Genomic DNA, 7525 nt, shown 5'->3' with positions numbered 1-7525 from the left:
TTTCTGTCATCTATCTTTCAAGCAAGAAAATTAGGGCAGCCCTCGATTTTAGGAGAGCAGCTTTGGTTTTGGGTTGAAAAACACAGTACGTGTTCCAGCCTTTGATCACATGCCTCAAGAACTCTGGTATTTTTTGTGATCGCTTAGGTGGAGGAAGCAAAGGGCTTGTTAAGTGAATGGGTTAGAATGTGAACCTGTAGAAATTAGTAGATTTATTGACTGTTCTTTCAGTAACACCCTCTGTCAGATAAAGATATGAATAGTTTGTTTTCCTTGCTGGCAGTGTTTTAAAATTGGATTACACTTAGGCATTGTTGTTGGTAAGATCTATTATGATCTTACTATCTATCTTTGATCTATCTGAGTCACCTAATAGCTGTTGTGCCCCAGTTCTATTTAGTACAATGTATGTCTATCTTAAAACAATACGTAACTTGAATTTCACATTTGTGTTTGAATTTTTTTCCTACTGCCTATGTTCTGAAATGTCACTATGCAATTTTGTCTTAATTTTTTTTGGCACTCATAGCATAGTCACAAATAAAAGTTTGCAGATACTTCTAAGGTTTTTAGCTAGAAAACTTCATGGAGATACGCCTGCATAAGTTTAGACCTGAAGAGAATTTTTTCTGTCAGTCGCACGGAGAGTGACTTTTTGTACTTTTGAATCTTTGCTACAGACCTTGCCTTTTGAGGAAAGTTTTCACTAGGTTGTACCTACCATGCCAATACTCATAACTGCATACAGTATTAAATAACAGTGTATGTGTTAATCATTCTGAATAGAAAACAACTCACTTTGTTTCTCCACAGCCTCAGGACATTTAAAAAAAAATTGCAGAAGGAAACGTTTTGCTGTGGCGTTACTGGGAAGAAGGTAGTGCAGGGGGTGAAGCATGAGGTTGAGTGAGCATGTACAGGCAACAGACAAATTAAGTTAACATCATTCAACACTGGCTGTTAGTAACAGGAATACAGAGTGCGGAAATACCATGGAGCGGATAAGGCAATAGATATCCTCCAGGCAAGAAGTAACATATGGAAAAGAGACATAGTGAAGGGTAAATATTTAAGAGACGGAAGGTAGAGGAAAGAAGGAGTAGTGAAAGTAGCTTGCATATACAGAAGAAGAAATAACAGAGGCCCCTGTTTCCAGGAAAGAGAAATCTGGACAGAAATTAGCAGTTTGTGGCTGGAGGTGAGTGAGAGAAGGTTCAGGTGACAAAGAAGGGAATAGTCACAGGAGCTGCCAAGCTCAGTGGAAGGACTGCACAGCACTGTGTAGATGGCTTAAATGAGGGTGATGTGGTATTTTATTTTATTTTTATTTAATTTTACTTTTTATTTGTTTGGTGATGGGAGTGAAAGGAAGAGCAACTGTATCTGTCAGAATTGTCTTAATTGTAAAGATAATACGATCACAGAACTACTGCACTATTTTGTCCTTATCTGTGTAACACTCTAGTCTTGAAACACAGATCAGTTTTTCTGTTGGGAGCTGTAGGCCTCTCTAGACTGGTGGTCTCAAGGCCATTTCTTCCACTGCCCTTTACAGTATGACTTCAGGCAAGTCACAGCATTGTTTTTGCCTCGGCTGCTCTTACGTGAAATGCAGATGATAACAATGTCCAGTTTTGTAAAATACTTTGAAAAATATGGGAGCTGTTTTGTTAATTTTTGTGTAGCCATGCTGTGCGTAATTTAAATTGTTACCTTCTTAGGGTTAAATACAGCATAGCATTTATTATTAAGGGAACAATTTGGAGGAACAGTTAAGTATTATTCAGTACATTTGTGATTGCATATCCTGTGTAGTTTCTGTTCTGTAGACACTAGGGCATTAAGTTTGAATTGTTTCATAGCAGCAAAGAGTAGAGGCTTGCAAAGTAGCTCATACAGGTTTCACAATGGAGGGGTCTTGTGCAGGGCTTAGGTGGAAAGAGAGACGGGAAGAAACCCAGAGTCTGACACTGCAACGTAGCGGAGCATCTTCTTCTGCTAAGAATCAACTATTCTAGGTAGGACAGCTTTGTCCCACACACCACAGCTGGTAATAATATGAAAAATCACGTTACTTAGAGCAGAAGAAATGTGAGGGTTCGTGAAGGTTCCCTATATCTGCATTAGATTAAGGAGAGATGAGACAGTGCTAAGATTGAAGAAAACAGAAATAAAGAATGAAGTTGTTAATTTAACATGATGTGTAGAGCATGCTTCCTTAAGGCTGTTGTTACCTAGTGATGACGCAAGGATGAAAATGTCTTTTTCTATCATTCATTTGGGCATTTCTTCCTTGTACTGCAGTACTGTCTAGGAACTGAGGATCAGGTCTCTCTTGCTGTGGGCGCTGCACAAAGATGCAATAATGGTAKTTGCTGCCAAAACTGCTTGTGAACTTGGGGACACAGAAAAGCACACATAGTTTTGAAGTTGTGTTGAAATGGCTATCTGTTGTGCCATTGTAGCATCAGGTGGAAATATGGTTAATGGTAATATTTTAAATGTTATAAATGTGCGGCTATTAGAGTAGCATGAGTTTTCCTGAGGCAGAACTTACGGTATTCTTGTCAGGAATCAATTTGTGAAGGTGCAGGGAGTTTATTGATCCCTGAGGAGTATGTTTTAGTTGCTGCATTTTTTAGAGAAGACAAGTGTTCAGCTTCTTTGTCCTCATCTGAATAACCAAAAAGAAAGAAATCCATATGCCTTTTTCTTTGATGCTTTGATTAGATTCTTTAAAACTTATAATCATCAAGTTTAGAATATTCAGAGTAATGTGTCAATTCTTTCTCTTTTTCAGAGGGAAACGAAAGGTCAGTTTCTCATAGATCACATCTGCAACTATTACAGCTTGCTGGAAAAAGACTATTTTGGCATTCGATATGTCGACCCTGAGAAGCAGAGGGTATGTATATGAATTCTGAATACATTTGTTTTTAAATTGATTTGTTCAACAAGTAGGTAAGATCTAATGCAAAGTTATGTATCTCTAAGCGATTATGGTCTGACCAGAATCCATAGAGGTTCCTAAAGTAGCTTTATTAAATTCATTTTATTCTCAGCTCATATAGATAGATTTCAGGTAAATTGATATATTCAAATTTGTATAGTTCTCCTGGTCGCTGAAGATAGAAAAGATCTTTAGTCAGGACTCAGGGGTAACACGGTTATTCTAGCTCTAGGCTCTGGCAGTGCACTGGACTCAAGGATTTCTCTTTTTTTCTGTAGAGTGTATTTCTTGGGTGATATTGGCTGGAATTGTATTGAGCTTAACAGCAAAAGACATTCTCTACTTTTCACAGGGGACATAGACTTGGATATCTGTAATACAGAAACCAGCTATGATTGTCAGGTTGGGAGAGTTCTTCAGTTCTCACTATGAACCTCTTTACATCATATTTGAACAATAAAATTTAATATGCTTGCAGGCCTGTACTCTAGACATTTGTGTGAATAGTGCTTAGAGTCATCCCTCTAAGGTGAAAGGTGATCCTGCAGTTTGTCTTCTCTAGGTGATCTGCTGCTGTTAGTCCCCATTTGGATTTCAAATGAATGTTACTGTTTGAGAGCAGGAAAGGATGGTCGACACTGGAAGCAGATGTCTTCAGACAGTGAATTGCAAATTCCTTCTTCACTGTGTGGTGGAGTCTGGGACACTGCTGGTCTCAGAATTAAGACTTAAATATGACTTCAAATAGCATGGAGTGTATATGCAGGCTTTCAATCTCTGAAAATGAGCACTAGTTTGAAACTGGTGTGATTCAGGAGGAGAAAATCAGTTTGATATATATCTTTGCTAGACACAAATTAGCTAGCATTTTGGCAAAAATCACTGGAATTAGGACCCTTTGCTCAAGCCTATATAGAATTGGAATAGTGTGGCAGAGTTCCAGTAGATCATTTCCACTGCATCTTCCTTTTTAGTAAGTTAGTAGTTATTCTGACCAGTGTACTAAATCTTTCATGATCAATAAAATTGAAAGGTGTTCACCTAGTAGAAACTGACAGAAGTAGGTGGACTGTTGGATTAGACTGTGATTAGATAGGACTTAATGAATACTTAATTTTGTTGGGCCTGTCTTTGACAGTCATTCAAAAATTACTACGGAAAAGTTGGTTTACTTAACAGAAATCAAGACATCTTGTTAGTAAAAACTTTAACTTTTTCTGGCAGAATATTATGAAAAAGCAGTATCACAGTGAGAACTCTAAAAACCTATTCCCATTGCTCAGAAATCATTATATCATACTTTCTGGTTCTCATTTTCCAAAGAGCTGTTAACCATATATTGACAAATTTGCTACAGTACCTTATTCCTGTTGGCTGTACAGTTGCCCATAAACATCTTATAGTATAGCTAGTTTTGTTTTAAGTTTAGGAAAGATGCACTTCATCCTAAAGCTCAAGTTTGCACTTGGTTACTAAGGAAAGACAATTCTAGAAAAAAAAAATGCATTTCTGGTGATTTATGCACGTACTTTCCTTCAAAAGTATATTCAGAAGAAGAAAATATTTCCTCTGCAACAAACCCCGTCTTCAGGGCTAAAATGCAGAGAAATGTTATAATAAAGAAATATTATGTAGTATGGCTCTTTTGAATCTGTGCTTTTGTTGTAGTTCTCTTAACTGAATTTTATCTCCATAACCCATATGAATGCATGAATACCTTCCAACCAAATGTAGGAAGATTGTGAAACTGTTGCAGTCTTTCTCTTATCAACAGGAAGACTGTTCTGATCTTAAAGAGCCATACTAACCCACAGTCACCTGGCACTATAACAGGCCAGTATATTAGGGCCCAAACACTGTAGCTAGATAAAGTTCATCAGCAAGTGACTCACGATCATAGACATAAGTTGCGGCAAGTGTAAGATGTAGTGGGTTGCAGAGAGGAGGGTCCCATCATAGTAGCCGCCTTGCTGGAAAGAACAAGTCCCATTAAGGAAAAAGGGAGCGATGTTTTATGTAATATGTTTAGGTGTGTTACAAAATGGAAACAATATCAAGCAAAGTCAGTAAAGGTCTGTAAATGGAATTCACCAAGTGTTTTGTTTGGAAAATAGTACATTCATTTGCATTTTTAAAAGAACTTCTTTCTAGAGTTACATCTAGTGGTTTGACTGAGAACAATTGCTTTGGAGGGAAGTGATAGTTCATTGTAAATCAGTTTAACACTGAGTGTGATAATATGCTTCTGTGCTCTATAGGCAAACAAAGTGTAGAGCAATGTATGAAACAGAAATCTCCTGGTCCAGTTTCAGTAGTGATAGTGTTGTCATTGTAATCAAGATAGCGATAAGACACCAGCATGATATGGCAATCAAAAAAGAAGTAGCAGATGAAATGTTTTCAGGAAAGTATTAATGTCATTATACAGGACCCTGATGAGATCTCAGCTGTTCTAATCTCAGCATCCACATTCAAGAAAGATTGATTTAACTGAATCAACAGAAGGAGCATTAGAAAGGAGAGCCTGTTTATGAGACTATATTCAGAAGTGTGCAACCTATGTAGTGCAGCAAAACAAAGGATAAGAGGATATGGTTACCATTTATAGTTGTGTCAGAGTGTAAACTAGAGAGAAAAATAAATGTTTAAGCCGGTGAGGTGGATTCTCATTTAAGCTAATGAGGGCAGTACATGCTGGAACAGCCATAACAGAAGCAGTAGGGGCAAAAATTTAACTGACTTTAAGATGGATTTTTATAATTTTAAGAAAGGGATTATATTACACATTAATAGAAACAGCTAGGTACTAGACTTTATACTCTGAAATCTCTTTCAGAGAATATGTACTAAAAACTGAAACAAGAAAGCATAATATTTTTTAGGACAGTTACTAATGATACTGACACAGGTAGTAAAAAACTCCTGTTGCTATTTTCTTTTCCTTGGAACCATGAATGCCTCTCTTCTAGTTATATTCCACTGCTTAGTTTCTGCCTTTACACAAAAAAGGTTATATCTCTGGCTCCAAAGGATATGGCCTAAATTATGCATTTAATCCTGTCCTTTAAGGTATTGTTCTTGATTGGCTCTTTGCTAAGCTATGTGAAAATAATAGTGTGTACACATGTGTGCATACATGTACACATATATAAGTACTATATAAAATTTCTCCTGCTGGCATTTAGTGTACAACTGTTGCCTGCCTCCCATTTATTTGCGTATATTTTTTTGTGCAGAAGTTGTTCCAAAAACTAATTTGCTGTCTTTCTGTTCCATAATCATTGAGGAAACTCAAGCAGGCAAAAATACCAGCTTTAGTTCATCCCAAATATGTATATTTCAGAGCATCAGAGCAAAATGTAACATTTTGACTTAGGAGTATTAAAGTACTTGAGTTTGAGAATTCAAAATATGAGCTGTTTCAATATTTCAGATGTTTCAAATGAAGTGTTTCAGTATTTCTGTATAGAACAGTCAGAACTTCTGACTCTGTGAAAAATGCTGATATTTGAACTAATTGTCTTAGGTTGGAAGAAAATTTTGAAGTATTCTCTGTGGTGGGAAATGACTATAATTTTTATAGATTATTTTTTCAAGTMAGTCATAAGGTATACTCTTTTTTTGCCCTTTTATAATGATTCTTTCCTTCTGCATAGGTAAACATGTATGGATATATTTTAGGCATGCCTAAGCCTTCTAAAATTTCCCAGAGTTTTCCACATCACACCAAAAATAAACTCTGGAAGACATTCATAATGGAATGCAGCATGGTTGCTTTCTATATATCTTTGGATAAACAGGAGGAGAAAAATGCCAATGGCCTCAAATTCAACTCGAATTTGAAGACTCTAAATTCTACATGATATGTGCTATTTTATCTTCCAGCTTCACTTTTGGATGTTCCTTTGGGGAAAATGAGCCATATGGTAGCTTCACAAAAAACACAGTTTTGCTGAAAGTATGCCTTTTTACGTGTAACTGTACTATACTGGGAACAAGTGAGTTCTTTGTATTCATATTATGTTAACTGTTGAGGTTTTAGCCTGGATTCCTTAGGAAACTAGGCATATCAATCACACTGCCTTTCCCCCCAACTCCCTTCTGTAATAGCATTTGAAGCCAGTTTCAATCAAATTTGACTGAAGATAGAGGTCTCAAATATTAAGTTCCTGTAAGGTTTCATGAAGAGAGGCTGCCACATCAGAGGAAGAAATCCTATTAATCTTTTCACTGAGGGAAACACTGCAGGGCAAACCCATCCCATAGAGAATCTAGAGAGAGTTGGGAGGGAAATACTATGAGTACCCAGGAACTTTCATTTGCAGCTTGTACTTTTTTAAGGAAAAGTAGTTTCAAACAAGAGACATACTTGGAAGAGGTTTCACTGCTTCTGCTACTCAAGGAACCACTTATTACAGAATCACAGAATCACAGAATCGCTGAGGTTGGAAGGGACCTCTGGAGATCATCTAGTCCAACCCCCCTGCTCAAGCAGGGTCACCTAGAGCACGTTGCACAGGGTCGCGTCCAGGCGGGTTTTGAATATCTCCAGAGAAGGAGACTCCACCACCTCTC

At 37.2% G+C, this 7525-nt stretch overlaps 1 long non-coding RNA gene across 1 annotated transcript in view; it reads left to right on the top strand.

Moving 5' to 3' along the window:
• Nucleotides 1-2805: 2805 nt before the first annotated feature.
• LOC112976827 overlaps nucleotides 2806-7525 on the top strand; it is a 24947-nt gene continuing 20227 nt past the window's right edge. The window contains exon 1 of the long non-coding RNA XR_003257165.1: nucleotides 2806-2905. This is a non-coding gene — a long non-coding RNA (uncharacterized LOC112976827). The remainder of the gene's footprint in view (nucleotides 2906-7525) is intronic.

The sequence above is a fragment of the Apteryx rowi genome, unplaced genomic scaffold (genome assembly GCF_003343035.1).
Source record: "Apteryx rowi isolate R43461 unplaced genomic scaffold, aptRow1 scaffold_77, whole genome shotgun sequence".
NCBI lineage: Eukaryota > Metazoa > Chordata > Aves > Apterygiformes > Apterygidae > Apteryx > Apteryx rowi.
The sequence above is the reverse complement of the archived record's forward strand: the minus strand, read 5'-3'. Positions and strand labels throughout refer to the sequence as shown.